Consider the following 27271-nt stretch of genomic DNA (forward strand, 5'->3'; position numbering starts at 1 on the left):
AATACATTCTATGAAATTCATTTAGGTTTTAGCATACTCTAAAATAAGATATCAACGACATTCAAGCTATGTAACATATTTATACCCTAACCTATAGGCCGATTTTGTACTGCTAAGCCGATGATGTTACGAATTTGGTATAGGTTGGTGTAGAAAACAAGAAAAATGTGTTTATTTTGACAAATCAAATTATACCAAGATCACTAGATAATAAATAAATGAGTAAAGGCTTGGTTCAAGTTTGCGTACCTGGGGAATTCAGGGAGTATTGATTGAAATAATTAAAGCAAAACATTATACAACACATGTAGACTAATAAGGATGCGTGCTCCTCTACTCTACTGTACTCTGTCAGGCTGTCTTTTTGTACATTAATTATGCTTTTAAGTTATTAACGCACATATTATCATCGCCGCTTGCTTTGCCTGGTTTCAGATGTGATAAGGCTTGGGTCATATCTTTTGAAGACAAAGTGATGTTTGAGTGCTCTGTAGAATTGTCATTGTCAGCCACCTCTCTGTCCATCCTAACTGAATCTGAAGGACCAATTTTAGACGTTGAAAGTTCCCAGCAGTAGGTTTCCCATCCTTTGTGATCAAGATGACCACTGTAAGATTGACCCTAAAGTCATTGATGAAACTGAAAATAGAGAGCCTGATAAAAACTTTTGTTCTTGGATGAGTTTATGAAATAATTTCTTGTCAGTGGGACTTGCAGATTCTATGTCATGCAGTAATTTCATTTTGGTATTTGTATAACTCATATCATGAACCCTTTGGGGTAGGGTCAAATATAAATGCAGCAGTCTGGATGAAGGAAAGTGACCACATCGACATATTTTATATGACATGGAGATGATCAAAAGAAACTGTTTTACACAATTTACACTGAACAAATCATATTGGACAGAAGCATGCACTGAACATATAGACACTGTAAACAAAAAATGCTTTGTCAAGTTTGCAAAATGGCGTGTGAGGGGTAAGATGGGACTTTCCGTTGGGGCAAGTTGAGCCCTGGCTTAACCAGTGTGTGGCTCATCTTACCCCTGTGTGAATAATTGTGTACTTTTTAAAACAGTAAAGTTAAAAAGGAAGAAATGATGGTTGACAACAATACATGTCTCGATGTACATGTTATAAGTATAAGTATAAGTATTTGGTGTTATTCCAATAATTTCATTTCAGATGCCAGAATGCCACGAAATAACACGGATCAACATACCCCATGACATGCATTTGATGATTCTACTTCTACAAGTAACCTTGCTCGCAGCCTAACGAATTTACTTTTCTAAATCAAAAACATTGTGTTACTGGTTGTGTATGTAGTGTATTTGTATTCCTCTTCTTAGTTTATAGTATGTAAACGATATGGTTTTACTCATAGACCCTGACTTTTTTAACACAAAGAGAGAAAGAGAGAGACAAAGAGTGACCTTGCATGGCAACCACACAAATCTATATCCGATCCCCATTAGTCATACCATGATAAACGGACTGGCACACTCTGCATATCACAGTATCGTAGGTGAATACAATATTTTATACGGCAGGGCTTGTAACAACAGTAAAAGAAAAAAATAAAACATAAAGGAACGTTCTGAAAGGAAACGTACCGTGATTCAAATCCTTTGTAATGGTGTTCACGCTGGTAGATTTTATAGTGAAGAAAAAAAATTATGATCACTGATTGTGACCTTAGGAGCGTGGGTGCTTAGAAGCTCAAAAACATGTTTGTCGAATAGATTCTTTAGAATAAAACTACAATGGAAAAACTATTTGAAGTGTAAGCATGTCTAAATTTGGGTATTACTTCGTTTCGCTTTGATACAAACATTCCTCGCTGGTGATAAACACACGGGTCCGTATTTCAATACTTCAGTTGTTGACACTTCAATCAGATTAGATTCGTCCGTCCCCGGTACATAACACTCCAGATAATTTTATGTGTATTTATTAATAAATTCTATGAAATATACTTAGGCTTTTGCATACTCTAAAATAAGATATCAACGACATTCAAGCTATGTAACATATTTATACCCTGACCTATAGGCCGATTTTGTACTGTTTAAATAAGCTGATCATGCTATGAATTTGTTATAGATTGGTGTAGAAAACAAGAAAATGTGTTTAATTTGAAACATAAATTATAACAAAATCACTAGATAAAAAATTATGAATAATGGTTTGGTTCAAGTCTGCGTATTGATTGGAATAATTCAATGTAAACATTTTAGAATGATATGGATGTTATGATATTCATCTACTCTACTACACTATCAGGTTGTCTTTTTGTTCATAAACTATGCTTTTAGTTTACCTCAAATGTCACATATTATCATGGGCGCTTGCTTGGCCTAGTTTCAGATGTGATGAGGCTTGAGTCCTATCTTTTGAAGACCAATTAATGTTTGAGTGCTCCATAGAATTTTCGTTTTAAGCCACCTCTCTGTCCACACTAACTGAATCTGAAGGACCAGGAAGTTCCCGGAAGTAGGTTTCCCATCCTTTGAGATCAAGATGACCACACTGTAAGATTGACCATAAAGTAATCGAGTCAACTGAGGGAAGGGAGCCTGATGACGACTTTTGTCCTTGAAATAATTTCTTGTAAGTGGAATTTGCAGATTATATGTCATGCACTAATTTCATTTTGGTATTTTTATTACTCGTGTCATGCTCATGTCATGCTTGTGTCATGTACTGCGCCGAATGCAGAGCTGATGCCGGGAGAGCGCGCATAATAAGATGACTGCAGCAGTTGATCTGGATGAAGGAAAGTGACCGCATCGACATACATGACACGAAGAGAATCTTTGACAAGCCATAACTCATTACTAAAGCAATATAAGATTATATCATCTTTTCGACACTGGGTTACTCTCATCAAGAGCTTTCAATACAATGATGTACAGCTTGTCATTATTTGAAGGGGAAGGGTGTTATATAGCTATAATGTGAGTCCGTGCATCAATAGGCCCTATGCATTTATGATCATAATCATGGACAAGCCTTGGTCTTGATTAGTTTTTACCTTACAAGAGATCATGCTTTACTTTTTTGTATTCAATCATGTACGTCACAATGACAATTGCCTACGACAGCGACACTGGAGTGTCGCCCGCTGACTGTGAGTCAGCACATGTATACACCCCTAGGCCATTTTTGTAATATGTAATCAAATTTAATGCATAATTCTTTGTTAAGTGCCAAATAATTGTATTTCAATAGTCAGAATGTGAATCGCATACATTCTGTGTTGTCAGGCAAAACTAGCCATAATATTTGTCCTACCTAGCAACAACTAATGTCTGCAATTTGTATTCTGTTGAAATACAATTATGTATATGTTACCTTTTTTCAAAGTCTAATACATACCAAAATATGCTAATAGTTAATTTTCATTGGATTTAAAAACTAATTACAGTCTATACTATAATTTTATATTAAAATATTATAAATATGCAACAGCGTTTTATTGAACAAAAAGCAAAGCAAAACAAACCGTTCATTTATTACAACGAGTCAAGGACACCAAATACATGTTCTTACCCGTATTCAGCGCCTAATAAATATTGTGTATTATTATTGTTATTACTCATTCTTTGTTGCTGTTATGAGTTTACCGGTATGTTCATGATTTTTTTTTTAAACAGTTTTTTCTTATTATGTTTAACAAGGCATCATGGAAGATCACCATTACTGATGATAATGAGTCACCCTGACTAATATCAGAAATAAATTAATAAATTCATAAATTAATAAATTAATAAATTGATAAAATAACACAATTTCATACAAACACATCGGCTCAAGTAACACCACACCCACTATTTTGAATTCATCATGGTGAAAAGTGAAAGTCTTACTAGACACGAATCAAGTAATAAGGTTAAAATGATATACAATGATACTCCTTTCAACTTTATCATGATAGTCTGTTAATTTTATAAGGTGTAGAAAATATGAAGACATTCCCACTTTGAACAGCAAAAATCAAATTTTGTTAATTTACACAAGCTCGTAGTCTGCATCCCTTTGTAAAATTTAGCATGTGTTCCCTGTACCATAAGGTAACACCAGGTATGGTTTATTTTAGAGGGGGTGGCTCAACTAACCTGAGTCTCAGTGGTTCTGATATAAAAATCGGATAACTCGTATAAATTTGGCCTTTACGAAATAGGTAATGAAAACTTTGATAACTGTACATAGGGAGAAAAATATACAAATCAGAAAACTAGATCCAAATTAGGAAAAACGGGGAGAAAGTTTATGTACAAAAAGTGGTACAAAATCGGCTCAATCTCCCCCCGTTGTGCAATACGTATAGGTTACCGGCTGTGTATGTTATGGGGAATGTTGACAACTGTCATACCAGACGGTTATTTTTGTCTAAACCCAGACATGCCGTGTCAGGACAGGTCATATCAGTGGCGGATTTAGGATTTGCCGATAAGGGGGGGGGGGGGACCTAAAATTTGTGAGCATATTTTTTTCTTCTTGGTATTTGCCCCCGAAAATGTGAAAATCGCGCCGACCAATATTTTGTTCAGTTTGGGGGGGGGGGGGTGGGGGTAGTGAGCATTATTTTTGTTTATTTTTTTTGGAACCGGAAATTTGAAACCCGCGCAGATCGTTGTTTTTTGGCTCAGCGGGGGGGGGGGGGGGGGGAGGGTTGTGTGATCTCTTACTAACTTTTGTAAAATAATTAGTAACAAAAAAAAAAAAACTCAGCCCCCCCCCCCCCCCCCCCCCCCCCACCGTTGATCCGCGCCTGAGACAGGCTGTGTATCTGGACTAGCCACTAAGTAATAATGTAAAATATTATATAGATATAACATTTCACATTATCACTTAGCCCTGGCATAAGTAACTTAGTTAAGGCTAATCTGGACAGCTAACATTTGATTTCAAAACGGTTTTTTTGAAGAAGTTTACATTCAATATTTCATAAATATTTTAAAACTTATGGTATAAAATGTCTATATGATGAAATTATGAGGGTTAGAGTTATTTGATACATACATTTCGTTAAATCCATTGACACTCGACCCCCATGACCCATCATACAACAACCGACTAGACACTAGTACTCAGGCGCGTACGCAGGGGGGGGGGGGGGGGGGTTGGGGGTTAAACTCCCCCTTTGGCATTTGTATGTGTGTAAACCCCCCTAACCCCCCCCCCCCCCCCCCCCGCCCCCCGGCCCCCTTTGGTTTTTTTTTGTTATTATAAAAAAAAAAAAAATATATATATATATATACCGATGGCTGACCTAAAAAAGGTGACCTTACCCCCCCCCCCCCCCCAAGTCTAATTTGAGTAAATGTGGGCTATTGTCAAGAACAAAACCGAGCTTAAGTAGCGCATAACGCATAACTCATAGGGTATGTGGTATGCATATGTGTGTATGTGTGTGTCTGGGAGGGGGTCGACCCTCCAATATTATATTAAATTCAAATTCAAAAGATAAACATAATTATAATGATTATAATAAGAATGATAATATATTTCTTAATTTTGCTTATTTTGACCTTTCTTATGCTTATTTCTCCCCTTAATGTTGTGATAATTTTAATAGTTTTGATCTAAATGGTTTAAAATATTCATTTTATCCCTCTTAATACTCAAATAACAAATTGTTACCTCTTATAATTTAAGGAGAAAAACAACGACTAGACCAAAGACTACTCCTATCCGTGTCTCCTTGCGGAGACTACGGTCAGCAGCCAAACGGAGCGCGGACTTTTAGATTTGCACGAAATGCACTGCCTTGAATGGACGTCACACGTATCAGTCCACGCAAATCTAAAAGTCCCTATTGTTCAACACAGTGTCCGTATGCGTTAATATCGATATCAGTGTGGCTGCTAACTTTGGCTGCTAGCTTCCGCTTGGTAACGCACGCATGCAATACAATTTTGCAGTAGGGGATTCCCCATGAGGTAATTATAAGCGGGCTCCCGCTCCGCACGTTATAGGGGGTGGCATTATACGGGGTGGACACATGCAATGTTAATGTCGCAGTCATTGCGTCGTACTTTCAGCTATTTTATCACTAGTATTAACATAGATTCTCGATTAGCATCATCCAAGCTGCCCAAGATGTTGACAGAAATGACACTTTCGTGAAACAGGAAACCACCATGATTCGCTCCGATCTGCACAGCTCAGTTACTGTACTACTAGGTCTACTAGGTCTACTACTATAGTACTAGCGCTTTGATTTTGCGTCACACGCAAAGTCCTTCTTCCCACCACCAGGCCCTGTACGACTCGACACACAAGCTTGTATGTATGTACATGCAGACGAACGAGGGGTTTCCTTACCCACGATTATAACCACAGAAAATTACCACCTGGTAAGTTTGGCAAATTGGGGATATCTTTCTTATAACTAACAATTGTCAACCTAAGTTAAAGGCTATTTGATCTTTTTCGTTGACCTATCAATCATTCTCATGAATTGTTATATGTTTTGTGTATTTTATTTTACCTTTACCCAGAATCCGGAACTTGGTCTTGGAATAGACAGTTTAGAACAAGAACTTTTCTTCACACCAATTCTCAAACATAAATATCTCCTCCCGATATTTACGTTCATCATGGAATTATGCCATGGATCATGCCAATGATAGCCTTGTCATCAGCGTACTTAACAATTGAGACATTGTCATTCGACGAGATACAATCATTTGTATTCATGATAAATAATGGTGCTGACAGCACACAGCCCTGGGGGGAACATGTATTCGTAGTGACGTAATCAGACAGGACATTATGCAGTTTTACCCTTTGAATTCTGCCTGTTAGAAAATCATGAAGCCAGAGTATCAGAGAGGGTTTTACATTAAGCGGTATGCTTCATCAAGAGGTGGGGCTGTATTGTGTTGGAAGCCGATGAAAAATCGAATGTTGTACGAACATAGCGACCCAATGTATCAATATGCTGTGCAACCAAGTGATTTAGCAATAAAACGGCATCATTAACAGACTTGCGTGGTTGGTAGGCAAATTGTAAAGGATCTATGTCAGGCAGTATCTGAGGGAAAATGTCACTTCTGAAGAATTAAGCGTTCAAAACATTTCATGACCAGTGAGGTGAGGGATATGGGCCGATAGTCATTGGGTTCACATGCTTGGGGTGTTTTGGCTGCTGGTACATGTATTATTGTCGATGATTTCCAGCACAGTGGGACATGGTTTTGGTCCAAAGATTCTTGAAAAAGAGTGACAAAAGGGGTGGCTAATTGCCAGGCACATGTTTTGAGTACTTTCCCACAAATACTGCCCAGTCTCATAGATTTTCTTGGATTAGTGCATTTGAAGTACCTGACAACATCATTGTACTGACATATAATAGGTGTGTCATTGAGCTGTTTCAAAGTATTTACAATCCTATTACTTTCGGCATCAAAACATTTGTCATCAAATCTTGGATAAAATGTATTGAATTCATTGGCTGTATCATGAACGGATCTAGATTCTGACACTGGTGGAGATTTCTGCTTCTTTTTTTAACCTGTCATCATTTGCATACACTTCCAACCTTAACGTGGATTATGAGTTCTGAATTTACTCTCTAATTGTTCTTTATACTTTTCTTTCGCATCAACAATTTCTTTCTGAATGTTAAGATTAATGATTCTGGTTAAGGTCAATGTTGTGGTCAAGACCTGAACCCCCTAAGACAAGGCGAGGGCTATGATCATGTAGCTTCACCTTATCTATTTGTTGTTGTTATAAAATTATTTATTTATTGTTCTTTTCAGATTGGTGGACCTGAATAGCTTCTCTTGCAGTGAGAGAAGACCGCCCAGCTGGTCCCCAATGTCCAGCTACCCTGATATGTACAGTGGTAAGTTTGCTCTTATATTGTTTGTCTGGAGCCAGAATGGCGTTAACACAGGTTTCATTTCATTTATTTTATGTAAGCACGGAGGGCCTTCCTCAGCCCAAGTACTGTTCTTCCATGTGCCCTTGCAAAGTGCCCTTGCATATGTATTAACAAAATACATACAACATACAATTGGGCTATTGCCCTCGGCACGCCTCGGGCAATAGCACAATTGTAACCTTCCCTTGAGCGTATAAAAACAACTATTTCTCTCAAAGCAGTCGTTAATACTTTTATATGCCAAAAAAAAAGTCAACTTATGACACCATCTTGGCCTTTCTCTAGTTTATCTGCACGGTTGTTTTTTATGAGTGTATCTTTGAGAGTATAGACTAGATCTAGATTCTAGTCTAAGCAAGACATTTTCACAATTTTGGGGGTGGGCCGGCCCTGTGGGGAATATGGAGAAAAACCTGCGCTTTCATATGACACCTCACTTATTGAGTATCACCTTCAGGATCACAACAGATAAAGGTTTGAATCTCAAATTGAAAAAAAAATTGACTTTTTTTGCATGGTCGCGCAACATCCGGTGCGCGATCAGACACCCTAGACTACTAGATCTATTTTCGTCTACGTCTATGCTGGTACTCGTCAAAAGCAACTAAACGAACATGTTTATGGATAATTTCACGTACCCTTTTTGTTGTTCTTGCTGTCAGCGAGTCTTGCATTTGATAAGTTGAAATCTTGGGAGAGTTTCTTCAGCCATTTTTGTCTTGTTTGGAATTGTCTTGTCTTGTATTAAAATACCGACCAATTCTTCGCACACGTACGGTATCCTCGATCGCTCAAACCATTTTTTAACATGTGAACCTATGGGTATTTCACCAAGACTGAACTATTTTCCCGGTAACCATGGTAACTGGGATTTTAGAACTATTTTTTGGAACTATTACATGGGTTTGGAATTTTACCGGGAATTTTACAGGAATAGTTAAAGTTTATGAATGTAATTTCGACCAATCAGATGGCTGGATTTCTTAAGTGAGGTATATAATGATGAATAACTCCCCCGTTTGTAGTGTACACAAACAAAAATCACTAGTTTCTGTTTTTCTTCCAAGTGCCTTCACCCTTGGGGCACAACTCAAAATTTACTATTACAGGTCAGGTCATACATTTTTGAAAACTTGAAATTTTGTCTGTTGGAACAAATAGGAAAGGTGTCCGCCACTGCATCAGAGAGACTTTACTGATTCAGCCAATTTTACTTTTTATTTGTTTTACAAAGTATATAAGGAACCTTTAACATTGCTTGTTTTAATATGATTTTCCTCATTTTTTTCCAGGTCCCCAGCAAATGCTTCAAAGATGCGTGATTGTACAGAAAGATGAGAAGGGATACGGGCTAACGGTTACCGGCGACAACCCAGTATTTATCCAAAGTGTCAAAGATCGTAAGTCTAGCTTCATCTCAGCCATATTTTTCTTAGAGTCAGAAGGGCATTAACTCTATAGTAAAAAAAAGTATATTAGTTAACGCCCTTCTGGCTCCAAAAAGATAGTATAAAAAGTAATACAGGGCTTGATACTAACGGTTGCCTGGGACATACGGTTGCATTAAATCTCTGTCTACATCCTTAAAAAAAAACATCAACAATATGCTAATCCAACCACAACTGTGTTTGCATCCTACCTGCTACCTATTTAATACCTAGGTGGAGAGTAGCAATGTAGATAAAATGCCTTGTTCAAGGACATAAGTGCAGCGCCGTGGCTCGAACCCACGACCTTCGAATTTCCAGCCAAGTAACTAAACCACTTGACTATGGGTGCGTTTATTGACCAAATTTGTGGCTAGAATCAGGTTTCTCAAACGTCTTTAAGGCAAATTTAGAAGGTGATAAACGCAAAGCCTTGTTTAAAGGTCTTTAGATATGGGCATATCTAAAGACGCAAGAAAGTGTGTTTTGAATGTGACATACAGCCAGAATCACGTTTCTGAGAGATGATAAACGCAAAGCTGTTTTGAACCCCACATACAAATCGGACCACCCAGGTTAATTTCCGGTTCGGAGGCAAGCGCGCGCCATGTGTTGTGTACAAGCATGTGTGTGTAGTTGACCTCCGAGAAACTGTCTGCTTCCCGGGTCAAATGGCGCAAAACAGCTGCGCAGACGCGACATCCCGCAAATCACTTTCGTATAGTGGGGTTCGATAGTGGGGTATGATAGTGGGGTACGATATGTACATATCTAGGTGGCAAGACCCAATAAAGGCACCCTATGACTAGGAGCACCAATGAATACAAAAAAAAATTGTCAGGTGTGTCCACAATTTAATGCATTAAACTTTGTAAAAGTTCAAGGGTGGAGATGAAAAGTATAATTAGAAAATTTATGTAAAAAAAGAAAAGAAGAAAGAATCCCAGGTTTTTGTATAAGCCCGATTCCACTTATGATTAATATATAATCCTTGAGGCTTACTTTCATCTAGATACCCGAGAGGGAGAACGAAAAAATAAATAAATAAAAGTTCCCAGGTTTTCTTGCTTTTGAATGAAACGGCTTGTAGTTTCCATAGGCCTATGTTGCCTCTGACATTTGGAGCCGTGAGCCAAACTGAGATTGCATCTGGAGTTGGCTTTAATCACTTCATTCCTCTTATGCAGTCTTCCAATGAATACCAATTATATTCTTGAAAATCCACCAGAAATATCAAAGGTAGTTTCCAATCGAGGGGCAGCGATCTGCCTCCAGAAGGAGAAGATATAGATTGGAGGAGATGGCAGGATGTAGGAATAAGTGTCTCATTTTACATCCTCTATTTGCGTCATCCGGTTAGCATTGTTAGATAATGTCTAGTCGAGAGCTGTTTTGGTGGATGAAATTTGGGGCATGCTGGCTCCGTGATGGAACCTGGGAGAAGTGCGTTTTCTGACCCTTCCCAATGTAGTTTGATTCAAAATACATGTATTTTGAAGGTAGAGGTGCCGTTGTCTAGAGGACAAGTCACTAGACTGGCATTAATACCTTTGACGAGACCTTAATCTAAATTTGCCACTCACCACCCAGGTGTAAATGGGTATCTGATACGTTCGAGCACTAGTTACTTTGGCGGCTCGGCTATAACCAGGCTGATAATATGTAAGGCGCCATGAGCATCACTGCGTGACGGATATGATTCTTCATGATTAATATTATTTATATTATTATTATGATTATGATGATGAAGATATATTAGGCTTTAATGTGTAGCATATCATCATGTTGCACACCAGTTGGACTAAATGGTACACAGTGATATGAAAGGGGGTTGTATGGTCTAGTTCGTTCACTTGATTCTTGATAAAAAAGGTTGAGAGTCCTAATTCCGGCCGGGTACTTACATCATTTAGGAAGACGTTTATCCACATTTGCCACACTTCTGTTTCCCCCTTGGTTTTAATGAGTACCGATAAACTGGAGCAGATTTGGCCGCTCGACTATGACGGGTGCAATTATGTATGAACGCCATACTTTTAGTACGTTTTATCACATCGTCTTCTTGTCTTCTTAGACAGGGCGGCATACAAGGCAGGAGTATAGATTCCCTGAAACATCAAAGGTCCTACACTGTTACCTTGGGGACTAGTAGGCCAGTGATATAAAAAGGGTATGTTCGGATAACTCTGTTTAGTTTTCTGTAGAGATATGCTGCGTACAAGGCAGGAGTACAAAGTCCTTGGAACATTAAAGGTCCTAAACTGTCACCTTGGGGACAGGTACAAATGTAGGCCAATGATATGAAAGGTGTCTGATAAATCTGTTCACACTGTTGTTGTTTTTCCTTCCTTAGATGGGGCAGCATACAAGGCAGGAGTACAGACAGGGTATAGGATAATCAAGGTAAGTCTTAACCCATTGTTTACCAGAACCTGGTGGTTGGCATATTTAGCATATGCAACTAAGACAATTCAGTGCTCAACAAGTTAATGCCCTTCTGGCTCCTTGCTGACAAAATATAAGATATTTATACATGTATCTTCAATTTCATCTGCTGAGAGCCAGAGCGTTAACTCATTGTACAGAGTTAACATCCTTCTGGCTCTTAACAGACAAATTGCTCTATGATTTTTATGAGTTGTAGACTGCCTCTAGACAGGAATATTGGGATACTCAGAGTACATCAAGAATGGAGCTCTACTAGGTGTAATGAAAGTTGATAGAAATAAACATTTATATTGTATTCAATTGAGCCCATCCCCCATTAGAAAAAAGCTCAGAATTCAAAATTAAAAGATTTTGGAGGATTCAAGCAAAGTATGGTGAGTAGTACTTCTGACATTGACCTTTCCCCTTGGAATCCATGTTTGAAATATGTTGTCATGAGGGATAAATTCAACAGTATTTCAGGATTGATGATCAGTTTCATCGCATTGCCCAAAATCTGGTGTTGCTTGGTTAATGCAGCATCCTGAAAGCCACTGTTTGACGAATGGTCATCCTTCAAATCTTTCAACATCTAGAACAAAATTCTGTGATATTGTGACATTAGGCAAAAGATTGTCTATGTTCTGAACAGTGGCAATGCTGTTTTTGTGCTGTTTTTTGTTGTTATAAATCATGGGTATTTTTTCCTTCATTATATCGACTGAAGCAGCAATTTTACAATCGACAGTCCTTGTACCATTTACAGTAAAGAGCATTGGAAATGATACTTTCAATGTTATTGTTTCATTATTCCAAACTAGTTCATAATGTGTAGAACACAACTTATACATGTAGATAACTTCTGTTGCTTTCTATCTATCTTTATATCTCAAATTGTGAATCGCTAATGCCACAGTCACACATTTGCGTATTTGGCTTGCGTATTGCTGCGTACTTTATATGGCAAGCAATTTTAGCATTTATTCCTATTCTTGATATCAAGAAATGAATTCCTGATATCAAGAAATCGAACTCAAGAATTCAATTCTTGATATCAAGATATAGGAATACATGTTAAAACGGCTTGCCATAAATACGCAGCACTATGCAAGCCAAATACGCAAAGGTGCGACTGAGGCATAAGACTAAGAAGTAGGCTTACGTATCAACTTAAAAAGACATCTCGTAATAATTTAACGCCCACTCCCTACTTGTACATGTAAATGGACACTTCATGAAATAAATGACCTTTTAGGTGTAATTTTGGCAAGCTAATAGAAACCAATATAATAAATGAGTACAAGGTCCATGGCTTAATAATTGTTTGACTCACAGCGGTATAGCAGGCCTCCACTGTGCTGAAATGAGTGCCTCCATTAAGGGCTTTGCTTGGGAAAAGGGTCCGGTTGCAAACCTTATTGGAATGGAATTTGTGTCAGGTAACCCTTGGAATACAATCTGATTTGTTGCCATAATCTTGATTGGGGGAGGGGGGAGGAAGGTGAAAAAATAATATACTGCTGCCACTCTAGAATGCTTTGGGAAATAAACAAACAGAAAACAAAAAACACTTCATCATGTAAAAAGTCACTTATATAATTTCTCTTTGATATAAAGTCTAATCATTATATTGAAAAGAATTATGTAAACATAAAATAACAGAGGTGAGAGGAGGAAGGGGGGGGGGCATCAAATGTTTGATTTGCTTCTACATTGGTAGTTGAAAATTCTGACTTTGTTTCATTTTCAAATTTTGTCTGATTTGCAGACAATGATTGATGTTATTCTTCTAATGGCCAAAGCATACTATGCTAACAATAACATCCATTTCATTTAATTTTTAAATTAGACGTATGATTAATGGATGTAATAATCTAGCTATCCACAAAATATTTCACAATTTTGATCATTTAAAGTTATGCAGAGCAGTGCATAAAGAGTAAATATTTAATTTGCTCTCAAACATCAGTGTGTGTGTGCTATCAAATTACATGAACTGCCCCCTCTCTGTCAAGAGACAATTAGTTTGCAATTAATAATTCATGCATTGGAGAACTTTTTTGTTGTTGCCTGTGTTTGCTTATTTATTATCCCCTCGCCGACGAAGTCGGAGGGGATATAGTAACGCTGCCGTGCGTCCTTCCATGCGTCCTTCCGTGCGTCCGTAACAAATTTGTTTCCGATTGATAACTTCAGTAAGGATTGACAGATTTTAATAAAATTTGATATGAAGGTACATGATATCAAAATACAGGCTAAGTTTGATTTTGGAGTACGTAGGTCAAAGGTCAAAGTTCATAGCTCATTTAATATGCGAAAAAATACACATCTGGTTTCCGATCGATAACTTCATAATGATTGTAAAAATATGATGTATTTTCAAACTTCCAATTTGGTTTCTGAGAAAAACACAGCACCGTCCATGCTTTAATGTCTTTTGTTGAGAAGGTTGCCCACGCAATTGATACATCGTCACACACTGTAGGTATATTCCTGGACTTCTCCAAGGCCTTCGACACGATCAATCACGAAATTTTACTTTACAAACTATCTCTCTATGATGTACGTGGAAAGGCCTTGGAGTGGTTCAGGAGTTACCTCTCTAACAGAAAGCAATATGTACACTTAACCCTATCTAGCCCGGGGGGGGGGCTTTAAAAGGCTTTAAAAGCCCCCCCCCCCTCGACATTTTTCGCAAATTTTTTTAACGCAAGAAAATCTTGCACTGAAATTTTGTGACTTTTTTCTTTCGAGTCTTGCGCATCTTTTGAAAGAAATTTTTCGAAAATCGGACCTACCATTACAAAGTCACGTGTCCTTTTGTCTTTGCATGTCAGCCCGAAAATCGCTCATTTTGTGATTTGTGTACCAAAAATATGGAAATCTCATTTTTCAAATAAAGAGATAAATCATTGGTTATTTGGTCTTGTTTATAGTTTAGGTGCTTATTTTGGGGTCAAAATAGTTGAATTATAGTTGGAAATGAAATAAAACAACAAAAACAATGAAATACATAAGTTTAAAAAAAAAAAATACATAAGAAATTATCAAAACAATAGATAACATAAGGAATAACCCTGTTTTTTTCAATTTTTTGTGTTGTATCATTATTCCAAATGGTCTAACAAATATATGTAGTGAAAAAGAATGCTTAAATATGAATAATGTCTGATTTATGGGCAAAATGTGAATTTTATGACCTTATTTGCATAAATTACCATAAATATGCAAATGAGTAAATTTTTCAAAAAATGGAAATTACCATAGTAGTCTATACACTTCACTTGACATGTATGCAAATTTTCGCGGCGATCGGTCGTTTCACGGCCGAGATCATAGGCTTAAACGAGCATGCATCTGAATTATGCAATATTAGTTGTGGTGTCCCACAAGGTAGTCTGCTAGGCCCGCTTCTCTTTATTCTTTATATAAATGACTTTTGTAAATTGTCTAACTCCCTGTCGTTTAATTTATTTGCAGATGATACTAATTTATTTTTTTCACACAAAAATCCAAACGTCCTGGTTGATATAATCAATGCCGAGTTATTAAATATATTGCAATGGATACAAGCAAATAAATTTTCACTTAATCTCCAGAAAACGAACTACATGCTATTTAGTAATTCTTTGGATTCATTACCCTCTGACATTATTTTTGACAATACCCCTTTGAAACATGTCCCTCTTACCAAATTCTTGGGTATAACAGTCGATGATCAATTTTCTTGGAAACCACACATTGATAATATTTGTAAAATCATTTCGCGCAATATTGGTGTTATTAATAGACTAAAATTGTACCTACCACAATCATCATTATTTATGCTGTATTCTTCATTGATCTTGCCATATTTGAATTACGGTCTTCTAGTTTGGGGCAATACACATCATACATTGTTGGAAAGAGTTCTATTGCTGCAAAAGAGAGTTATTCGTATTATCTGTAATGCCCCTATACGCTCCCATACTAATCCTCTGTTTTTGAAAATAACATCTTAAAAATTAAGGATTTGTACTTATTTCAGCTCGGTCAATTTATGTTTAATTACAATAATGGTATACTGCCCTCTGTGTTTAATGATATGTTTCTTAAAATCCATGCTGTTCATAGATACCCCACTCGACAATCCAATGAGTTTCACTTACCTCTTTTGAGAACATGTTCTGCACAGAACACGTTCATTTTGAAGGCCCTAAATTTTGGAATACTCTGCATAACGACTTGAAAAATTCCCCGTCACTAATTACTTTAAAAAAATTGTTAAAATGTTCCTTATTACAATCTTATAATATTTATAAATTTATTGTGATAGAACATCTCCTTCCCAATTTTTTTCTTTCCCTCTTTTCTTCTGCCCATCTCAAAAAAAAAACTGCTTGCCATCATGTTCTTGCTCTTTTTGTTTCAGCTATCTCAAGGTTTTTGAGCGCTCCCTATTTCGTGCTCGATCTCTACAATTTTCCTTTTCTCTCCTCTCCTTCCCTCCAAACGCAGCCCATATTTTTCCCCCTTTTTTTTTCTTCTTCTTTTTTCTGTTCTTTCTTCGTCATGTAATTTGTTACGTCTTCATGTTTACAAGCATTACGTGTTTTAATAAATGTTCTCTGTTGGCCACTATTCTTCTTTGATTGATTATGTATTCCATATTTTTTTCACACTCATGATTATCTGAGGGGTCCACAATTTACAAGCTCTGCTTTTCAGTGGACCTCTCCATTTCCTCAAAATATAAATGCAGTTAAATTTTAAAATTCATTTTTTTTCTTCCTAAAATGTATAAATTATTATTAAGATTTGTTTATTACAAATGTAACTATGTTTTGTATACATTTTACATTGTATTCGTTGTTATGTATTATATTTTGTTGGAAATGAAAAAATAAAAATGAAATGAGGTTCTGATATCCGCTCGGGCGTCAGTTGCTCTGGGCATGTATTTTGTCAAAATTGTAGGGTAAGGGTTAGCGTTAGTATCGCAATTGAGTTTTACTTAATAGGTTTTGAGTTCAGGTCATGGTTGTGTGTCCTATTGGTCCGTGGTTTGATTTCACGAATTCAGTTAGTATTTATAGAAAAATGCTGTGGAGCAATTGTCAGAGGAATTGTGGTACAACCCTTTTTGTTCTCTGATAAGCATTGATACATTTTTGCAGGTGTAGGGTACAATGGCTCTAATTATTCAACTATTGCTTGTTTGTCTTGCATACATTGTACAATGGACTTAAAATTCATATCTATTGTTGTATCTTGCAAATAAAAAGTAAAAGGTTCTAGACATCAATTTCTTTTTTGTTGCGGGTGGATGATACAATGGCTCTAAACATTTATATTTCATCATTCAATCTTGCATGTGAAATGACTAAACGGTGCAGTCTTCAATTACAAGATCGAGCATGCGATCTTTATTTACTGGGTGCAAGCCAAAACATTTCTTGACAATGATTAAAACCAGACCAGAAATGGCCTGGTGGTAGAGTTGCTGCCCGGCAAGCAGTAGATGGCAGATTCAAATCCCGCTGGTTCCAAGATTTGTCCTTTTTTTTTTTTCAATACAAAATCAGGCACACAATATTTTATTTACTGGTTGCAAGCCAGAAAATGTCTTTACAACAATTTAAACTTCTCACAGGAAATTCGAGATTAACGGTACAGTGTCGCTAAACATGATTATCTTTTGTATTTTATCTTGCAGGTTAACGGTATCTTGGTAACATCATGCAACCACGTGGAGGTCGTTAAAATGATCAAATGTGAGTATTCTCAGCATTTTCTGGGTATTTATTGTTCTTAATAATGGTAATGATAATTGCCAGTTACAGTCAAACCTGCTTTAGTGACCACCTGTCTACAAAGGCCTCATTTGTTGTTTCCCTTGAAAATGGTTTCACATTGAATCATGAACTAAAGGAACCTGTCTACAAAGACCACATGTCTACAAAAGCCACTTTTTGTGCCTCCCTTGGGCGGTCGCTATAGACAGGTTTGACTGTATATACATGTAGTTCTTATATGTTGTCGCACAGTGATGCTTATGGGGCTTAGACATAATTGAAGTCACTGTCAGTGTCACAAGTTTTTTAAAGAAAGAGAAATGTCCAGGAGCAGAGAGAGATTTTAGCACTACAGAACTTGACAAGAACTTTGAATGAATTTAATAGAGCTCTTTCGAGGGAGGGAGGGAAGGAGGGGGGGGGGCAATAATGCACTTTTTTTTTCTTTTTCACTTTGAATATACACTGTCGCTCATAAAGGTGGAATATTTTTTTTTATTCCAATTTATAGAATAATTTTAAAAATAATTTAAAAATAATAGATCTAGATAATAGTGTACATTCTCAGATTTTATTGAATAATAATTTGCCAATGTGTGTTTTGCATGACTGCTAAACCATGTGTATGCTACTATGCTTATCAACTAGGGGACCTATGCCCTTAAGTCATGAATGACAGTAATGAGGATTAATGCCCCACAAAAGGGCACTAATATAGCACATCGACACGGTTTTGATCCTGGGGCCTCACAGTTACGAAGCCATTGCTTTGTCACTGAACCATGACTGTACGCAGCGGGGGCTAGGGTAGGGGGCAGTTTCCATAAATTTAAAAAAACACAGAAAATGCAATAAATTTTCAATAATTTATTGCATTTCACCCCGGTGCCTAACATAAAAAAAAATTCTGTGTGCCCATGCCTTTAGCCATAAGGCATGGCCGTCCAGAGGATTTTTTAATGTTGGGGACCGGGGTAAAATGCAATAAATTATTGAAAATTTATTGCATTTTCTGTTTTTGTTTTAATCTATGGAAACTGCCCCCTACCCTAGCCCCCGCTGCGTACAGTCATGGTTTAGTGACAAAACAATGGCCTCGTAACTGTGAGGCCCCAGGATCAAACCTGTGTTGATGTGCTATATTAGTGCCCTTGCGTGGGGCATTAATCCTCATTACCGTCATTTATGACTTGAGAGCGTAGGTCCCCTAGTTAATAAGCATAGTAGCATACACATGCTTCAGCAGTTCCGCAAAACACACATTGGCAAGTTATTATTCAATAAAATCTGAGAATGTATACTATTATCTATATCTATTATTTTTAAATAATTTTTAAAATAATTCCATAAATTGGGGTAAAACTAAAATATTCCACCTTTATGAGCGACAGTGTATGTACTCTTTTGGCAGCATACCAGTGTAGTAACCCCATTCAATTCACTTTTCTTTCCTTTGTAATGCAGCTGGTCCGTTTGTAACTTTAACATTACTTGGTAAACCGCCTGGGCCTCCCACCTCACCCCCATCCGGCCCTTACCTTGGGATAAGCCGGCATGCAAGTTCAAGACAAACTGTAACTTCGCCTCAGCCCACCAATGTAAGTATACATTGTAGCTCATTAAGTAATTGATTGGAATTATAAAAAACGCCTACGTCGAAATGCAAGTCTACATTGATAAATAATGTTTGATGCAGTATAAAAGTGAGTACTTTGTTTACAGAATTTAGTCTGCAGCTGCGTACAAAGTTTTATCAAAAATAATAATAATAATGAATAAAGTGGGTTCTTGTATAGCGCTCATGTCTGTCAGACTTAACACTCCTGGCGCTCCACAATTATTACCCTGACTTTTTCATGGCTGCCGTTATGGCGCTCTAGCATTTCAAGGAATTTTATTCCTGGCAGGTTCCTATTTACATCACCTGGGTAGAGGGTGGCAAATGAAGATTAACGTCTTGCCAAAGGACATGAGTGCCGAGGCAGGACTCGAACTGCAGACCTTGTGATCCACAGTTCGGTGACATATCCACTCAACCACAACACCTCTAGATATGCCCTTATGTAGGAAGGTTGGATTTCATTTTTGCTAGTTGGTTTGTTCAGAAGACACAATTTCATGTCATTTTGTATTACTGTATTGTATATAAGATCCCTGTTGAATATTCAGATAAGGCTCTCTAAATATGTGATGACAGGCAAGTATTGAAAAAGTTTACGAGTGAGGCGTTTTATCACAGAGTGCCTGATCAGAACTTGGATAATATTGATTGCATGCTGTTATTTTATCTCAATTATCCATATGACACACTCTCATGCCACCGTATATGAATCATACATCCAAACATTTGTATCCACATTGCCTTTGTTGTAAACATGAATCATATTCATTTGGATTTTTCTTCCATTGTTTTTTGACACATCCCATTATTAATGCAGTGTGTCGATGTGTAAATGATGAGTTATGGTCGCTGATGTTGTTGTATATAGGCTCATATTTTGTTCTGCAGGGAGGGGGAGGGAGAGGGGAGGGGTGAGGGAGAGGGGAGGGGGGAGGGAGAGGGGAGGGGGAGGGAGAGGGGAGGGGGAGGGAGAGGGGAGGGGGGAGGGAGAGGGGAGGGGAGGGGGAGGGGGACAAGGAAGAGAGAGAGAGAGAGAGAGAAAGAAATGAAAAGGCATTATACATGTAGAAGGAGGGTATAGAAGTATTATAATGAAACATAATATCTATATTTACTAAGAAAGATATATCATCGACATAATATTGTGTCAGTTAAATGTTTTGCTTTCGATTAGAATCTTATTATGGTTCATATTTCTGATGCATTAATAAGTTTGAAGTGACATTGATGCACTCTCACATTAAAGTAAAATTGTAATTACAATTTTATGGCCATTCTCGCTGGACCGCTCAGGTTGAACGTTCGCACCATAGCAACCATATAAACAAACGCCGCCCCTTCGTCATTTCCTCCAAATAAAGAATAACTTGCATGTTGACTCAAAACCTATTCCATTCCCTCAATATATATAATCAACATTTTATCCATAATTTGTTAAACTTTTCCAGCTCTCTTCAACCTTTCTCATCTGTTCCCCTCTTTCTTCACTTATTTCATCTTTTTCATACATTTTATCTTTCTTTACTTAAAATTTATGAACTATATTCGTTAATAAACATTATACAATACACAAATCAAGACAACAAACGTAATGAAAGTGGGTACAAGTCAAGACTGAAATACATTATTCAATGTATTGGCTGCTGAGAGCCAGAAGGGCATTAATATGTATCTGCTTTTAACATGGAGATTATGCCTTTTTAGCTTTCAACACATCATACTGTGGGCATGTCATAATGTTTAGGGTGCACATGATTTGTGAGGGCATAAACATTATGAATCTAATATTAATATCATGCCAGTCGTGAATGTTATTTCCTAATCATTTTTTCTCCATTCGCTAGAATACTGGGGCTTTGCCATCATCACGGTGCAGAACAATTTAACTAATTTTCTTTTCATTTGCAGGTCTTTTAATTTGCAGGTCTTTCCATTTGCAGGTCTTTTCATTTGCAGGTCATATCTGTATGCCGAAACATCTGATATAATTGTCATTGTTGCATTAAACATTGCAACATTATTTGTTTGCTGAAAAATCCAATAGCATTTACATTGGTGGATTTAATAAACATTGAAATATCGTCTGTTTGGATACAAAAAGGGTTTAACTTGTATAGTTTTCACCCCTCTGGCTCCTAACAGATGGCCGGTATAGCATAATGCCGGGCTCGACACTAACAGGTGCCCGGGACTCATGGGCACCCTAAATAGGTCTAGACCCTCAAATTGATTTTTTTTTTTTTTTTTACATAGCATGTATTCTAAAACTTGCATTCCGGACCCCTTCTGAAGAGATTTGGTGGGGGGGGGGTGGGGGAGGAGGTGGTTAATTTGAGGCCCTGCATAATGTGATAGTGACGAGTTCTGTATACCTTTGAAAATATGAAAAGGACAAATATACCATGTTGAAATAATATGATGTAGGTCTTATCTGTACGAGAATGTTTATTAAACTATTAAAGTTCATTATACATCTAATCATTCTTTATTGCTTTTGTCTTATTCTATTATTACATTATGCCATTGATTACCTTACACATAATGCTCTGTATATTAATGTCATTATTAATCATCTTACACAGTTGTCCTTTGTATTAATAATACTGTTAATAATTAATAATTAATAATAACAAGCACATAGCTAATGAAGTCGAATGTCTGGAGCCAGAAAGGCATTAATCTATGTCATTTAACACAGAGTTAATGCCCTTCTAGCTCCAAACAGATGCAAGTGTTAACATCGGAAGCGTATTGATGTTGCATGTACCGTATTCCATTTCATTTGACAAGATATACGTCTTCTCAATGAAGTAATGATGAATGAGCTAAGTGATTTATGTCTTCGCAATCAAATGATGAGGAATTAAATCATGATGTATGTCTTAGCAATTAAGTAGTGATGATACAATAACAGTTTGCCTGGCTAGCAGTATTTAAATGCTTTTCTTGTAATAATTACAGACAATAACAGGTATAGTTTCATTCTTGAATACCACTCACATGTACAATTTACAAGAATGATTGTGGTAATTTGCTCTGGATCCTGCAAATATGCTAATTATGAAACAAAATGTTAAAGATAAACTTTAGTACTGGTAATGCGATTGCATTGTGAAAGAAAAGGTGTGGAAAGGATCAGAAACAGTTGATCATGTAGCATGTAAGTATTGGTGTGCACTGCAAGGTTCTGGAGTCATCAAAATCATAATAAATTTGACCGAGTCTTGGTAAAGTAACAAGCACTCACATAGAAAGCTATATATGGGACAACACACATGGTGTCGGGGCTAGTACTACCTTGGTTTCCTTGTCTTTCTATGCTCATTACTCAGCTAGTATACATTTTCTTCCAAAATTGTTTGGCACATGTCATTTATTTGTAATCTTGAACATTCAGTGTAAGTTTCGTTTGATTCTGTGGGAATTATTTTTTATTTTTTTACCAGTACTGGAGTTTATCTTTAATAACCATTTTATTTACTCTCACTTTCTTTTTCCTTGTAATTTACGAATTTACTTTAATAAAATGCACAGCATTTACACCCAGATGTATATTAGAATGTTAATAGTGACATATACAATGTATTATTAAAGCATAAATAGTGCAGTGTAGACTGTAGACATAGTAATGCTGAAAATTCTCTACATTGGCAATAAAACGGAATACATGGTTTTGTACCTAAGGTAATTCAAGTACACTTTGAGCAAATTCATTAGGGGAAAGACAGACTGGAATAATAGCTCGTTATTCGGAAACCAATGGCAATTTGGGCCTAATTTAGAACCGAGCTGTGTGTGCGATATTAATGCAGACAGGTGGTGACAATATGCCTGGCACAGCTCAGTATAATTAGATGTTGTTGAATGATTTGTTGTAGAAATGATGAGGTGGGGGTGGGGAGGGGACAAGGGAGGGAGGGAGAGGGGGGGGGGGGGGGAGTGTATAGGGAATGTTCAGGGTATATAATTATGCCAGACTTGTGGCCTTCTGTATATATACATAGCAGCCAACCATTCACATTTTGGAACAATGATTTCTTAATTTTCTTCCTTCAAACTTTTGAATTTGAGCCCTTTATGAGAGCCAGAAGATGACCTGTAATGTATCCATACTCTGTGTATATAGCTTACAACAAGGGGTTACTGTCTGATATTGAGAGCTAAAAGGGCATTAACTCATCAACACACAGTTACCACCCTTATGGTTATAAATAGACCATATCTAATACCTCTACATGAACATCTAAATTGTAATAGACAACATCTAATGGAACACTCTAAGAAAAAAGGGTGCAAAATAAGAGTTTGCACCCTTTACATAAAAAATCACAACTATTCTTCGAGTATGGAAGAAGGATTGCACCTTTTAAAGGGTGCAGGACTGAACCCCTAAAGGTGCTACAATTGTATCGGTTTGCACCCCTAAAGGAGCAGGATTGAACCATTAAGGGTACTAACATGTCTCCTAAAAGATGCAATCTGGCACCCTCCTTAAAGGGTGCAGGATTTAACCCCTAAAGGTGCTGCTATTGTTGCATCGGTTTGCACCCCTAAAGGTGCAGGATTGAACCATAAAGCGTACTAACATGTCCCCTAAAAGGTTCAATCTGGCACCCTTTTAAAGGGTGCAGGATTGCATTTAAAGGGTGCAGGATTGCACCTTTAAAAAAGGTGCAGGATTTAACCCCTAAAGGTGCTGCTATTGTTGCATCGGTTTGAACCCCTAAAGGTGGATAGTTGCACCGTTTTTTCTTAGTGTGAAGAGAGTACAGGTTTTGGGGCTGATATTAAAGATCTGCAGGAAGAAATTAACAAATCAGTATTCCGAATTTGTTATTAATATCTGTATATTTATGATTTTATTTTCCCATATTCTTCATTCCAATTGTAGTCTCAACAAGACGCACAAGTGAAATCAGAAAGACGGAACACATTCAAACGCATGCTGGAGCAAGAAAGGACTTTATTAGACGTAAGTACCAATATCATCAAAGTAGGACTTTTCTAGTATTCATCGCATATCCCAAACAACAGAGATTATTTCCTTTGAGATCTTGTGCAGTGTTCTTTTAACTGTTCAACTTTGCCAACATCCCATCGATATTGAAACATTATTGAAATCAGTGCACGTTTCAATGGGATATAGGCGAATTTGTACCTACATGTATGATGGTTTCTGATAGACAATCCATATGTTTGGAGCCAGAAGGGCATTAACTCTCTGTTTAGTTAACATAAGTTAATGCCTTTCTGGCTCTTAACCTATGATTTATTGTAGTGATAATAATGGCGGTATTCAGTTTTTCGTTTCATGTCGTCATCGTAGTATTGATGTTTGAATCACAGGCAGGTGGATATGAATTGTATTGCTTTTTTTATAGAATAGATGAATAAGCAAAAAATGATTGAAGTTATTAATGTCATGTGATATAGGCGTGACATATTGATATATTCATGACAAATATATCTATTCAGAGCTAGAAGGGCATTAACTCTGTGTTAAAGATTATGACTTAACGCCCTTCTGCCATGGCTCTAAATTTAAGTACTGTTAGAAAATAAGCTGTGGTGGTATTGTCATTAGGAGGGTATTACATTGTAACTCATGTCATATTTCATAGTGTTTTAACAACCTTCCCTCTCTCAGCACTATCATTTATTGGTTATAGATAGGTCTTTGAATTGGCAACTCCAAATTTAGTAATGATAAGAAATGAGTAAAGAGAAATGAAGTTATGAAACACCATACATAGTCTTGGCGTGATATCGTTTAGCTTTGTACGATAGTTATTTTGTCGTTGTAAGATAATACAATGTGTTAAATTTATCAGATTCTTAAATTGGCAACTTCACCTGCACGAAAGGAAAATCGATAGTGGGTAATTAAAAGAGATTGAATGGCCTAATCAGTATCATTTAGTCATGACTTAATGATCTTTTGGGGGTAATAAAGCAAGTGTCGATGGAAGTTCTAGGCAAAGGGAAAAGGAAAATGACAGCCTTTAGAGACCTGTTTTTCGGAACATTCACTTGCGCAGCAATAAACTTGAGAGATCAATTGAGGATTAGGGAGGTTAAAGTCAGTCAAAGTTGGGGGTGCGGCCTATGCGGCGGTGCGGCCTTATCGCCGGAAAATAGGGTATATAAGATTTTCAAATTGGAACAGGCTTCTGATTCTCTACTGAGTTTTTATTTAAAAACGATGCCCAAACAAGTGCTTTGCTATATGATGTTTCATTATGAATATTCTCGCATTCAGTGTTGCCAATCCTCAACATGTTCACACATTTAGTGGCTGCAGTGTTTGAAAGGCAGATAAAGCAAAAACTCTGGAATAGCAGCTAAATGACTGAAAAAGAAAGTATTCTCTTGCAGGAAGAGTAATATATCATTGAAATCCAGAATTTGACTTGCCAATTCCATGCATTACAGAATGACATTTCTGGAGAACTATCAATTTTTGATAAGGAATATTATAGATACTTATTAAAAAATGGTGTGATTTACAACTAATATATATTGTCGTGTTGGGATCGGTGTATTGAGTTATTGGAATATTTAGAGGTACATAAATATGAAGAAGCAAGGATAGACTATATTAAGAGTATCAAGAGTATTTATTATCTCCAAACTTTGGAGACTCGAATCCGTCACATCATTACAAACTTCCACACGAGATGAAGAGAGAGCCAGCTAGAAAGAGGGTCTTGATCTAATGGTGATCAAAACTCAACTCCCTTCAAAAAGCCAGAACATGTCATCTTTATCCAGAAGGATACAAGTAATATGAGGGTAGGTTACACTGTGTCAAAGGGACAAAGACATGAATGAGGGCCGCCAAAACAAAGGACTACTCGATAGTTTTATGTATGGGACTATAAACATATTAAATAGAGGTGGTCTTTCCTGGGAAGGGGATTATGAATGCACTTGGTCTTTCTATTGAGAAGGATTATAAAGATATAAACTTGGCTTTTAAGTGCATCTCAAATATTTGACCCGGCACCACAAAACCAACAAAAAGTCGCAACCAGCGATTCTCCGTAATCAGCTAAAATGTCAATTTAGGTGAAAAAAATAGATTTTTGTTTTTTTGCATTTTCTGAAAGAGTGGTCTTTTCTGTACCTAGTATCAAAATTTGGAAGTCTAAAACATAGTAGAAGATGTGTTTTAAACGGTTTTTCTAGACCAGTTTTTTTCGCACAGCCTTCGGTCTCTTCCAAAATTTGATCACTTTTCCCGAGCGAAATTATCGTAGTCCGGAAATGGTCGGTCGTTGCTAACGGGTCGTGCTACGCGGGCTGTGATTGGTCCGTTATAGCAATCAGTGCGGCGCGCCATTTTGTTTGTATCCGCTTTCACATCCGAGTTCCAGATTTGCGTTCGTCTTATATTCTCCGTTAACGACTTCGAGTAGCTTGATTGTACATCACATATCCAGAATTTGTTGATCAAGAGTAGACCTAAGAACATTATTATATTTTATACATTTGAGAGTGACAAGTTGCGAAAAAGTCTACAACGTCGTTACAATGCCAGGTTTTGTACGTGAGCAGAGCCGTGGGATGGTACCGGGGTGCACCAACGCAGATGCCCGGGTAGCTCTGGCGGTCAACGAAGCGATGATGCGGGGGCTAGCTGCGGGGGATCAGGCCAACCTTACAGCTTTGCTTACTGAACACTTCGGGCAAGACAGCGACGAGAGAATTCCTGATAATGTGGTTACAAATAATTGCCCAGATGTATACAAAACAAGATAGGTGACAAGCAGTGTTATGTAAGGGGGAACAAAAAGACTCCGGGTCCACCATGAATAGGCATTGTCTAGTGCAGGTGTCTCGGCACTATGTTGCAGTTCACTTAATCTGTCCAATTACAACTCTATACATTTACAACATAATAACTTTTGAAAGACTTAAGTCCACACATTGAAACCTCAGAAACATAATGAACAGACTATGTTTGACCATCAGGCCAAATTTCAGCCTAATCTGAAAATCTCTTCATAGTGGTTGCTATGGCCTTTTGATTCACCCTTCTATTGATTTCCCTGTGGTTTGCTTGCTCCGCATGCTTGAATAGCCCCAAACTTTAAAGCTCTCTTTCTCACAATTTAATA

General features: G+C 37.2%; 1 long non-coding RNA gene across 1 annotated transcript; it reads left to right on the forward strand.

The window, feature by feature from the left end:
* The first annotated feature begins 6251 nt into the window (after positions 1–6251).
* Positions 6252–11721, forward strand: LOC115921494. Its single transcript, XR_004062905.1, has 4 exons — positions 6252–6367; positions 7778–7863; positions 9195–9302; positions 11683–11721. It is a non-coding gene; the product is annotated as an uncharacterized LOC115921494 (long non-coding RNA).
* Positions 11722–27271: the final 15550 nt, after the last annotated feature.

The sequence above is a fragment of the Strongylocentrotus purpuratus genome, unplaced genomic scaffold (assembly GCF_000002235.5).
Source record: "Strongylocentrotus purpuratus isolate Spur 01 unplaced genomic scaffold, Spur_5.0 spur5_scaffold_1, whole genome shotgun sequence".
NCBI lineage: Eukaryota > Metazoa > Echinodermata > Echinoidea > Camarodonta > Strongylocentrotidae > Strongylocentrotus > Strongylocentrotus purpuratus.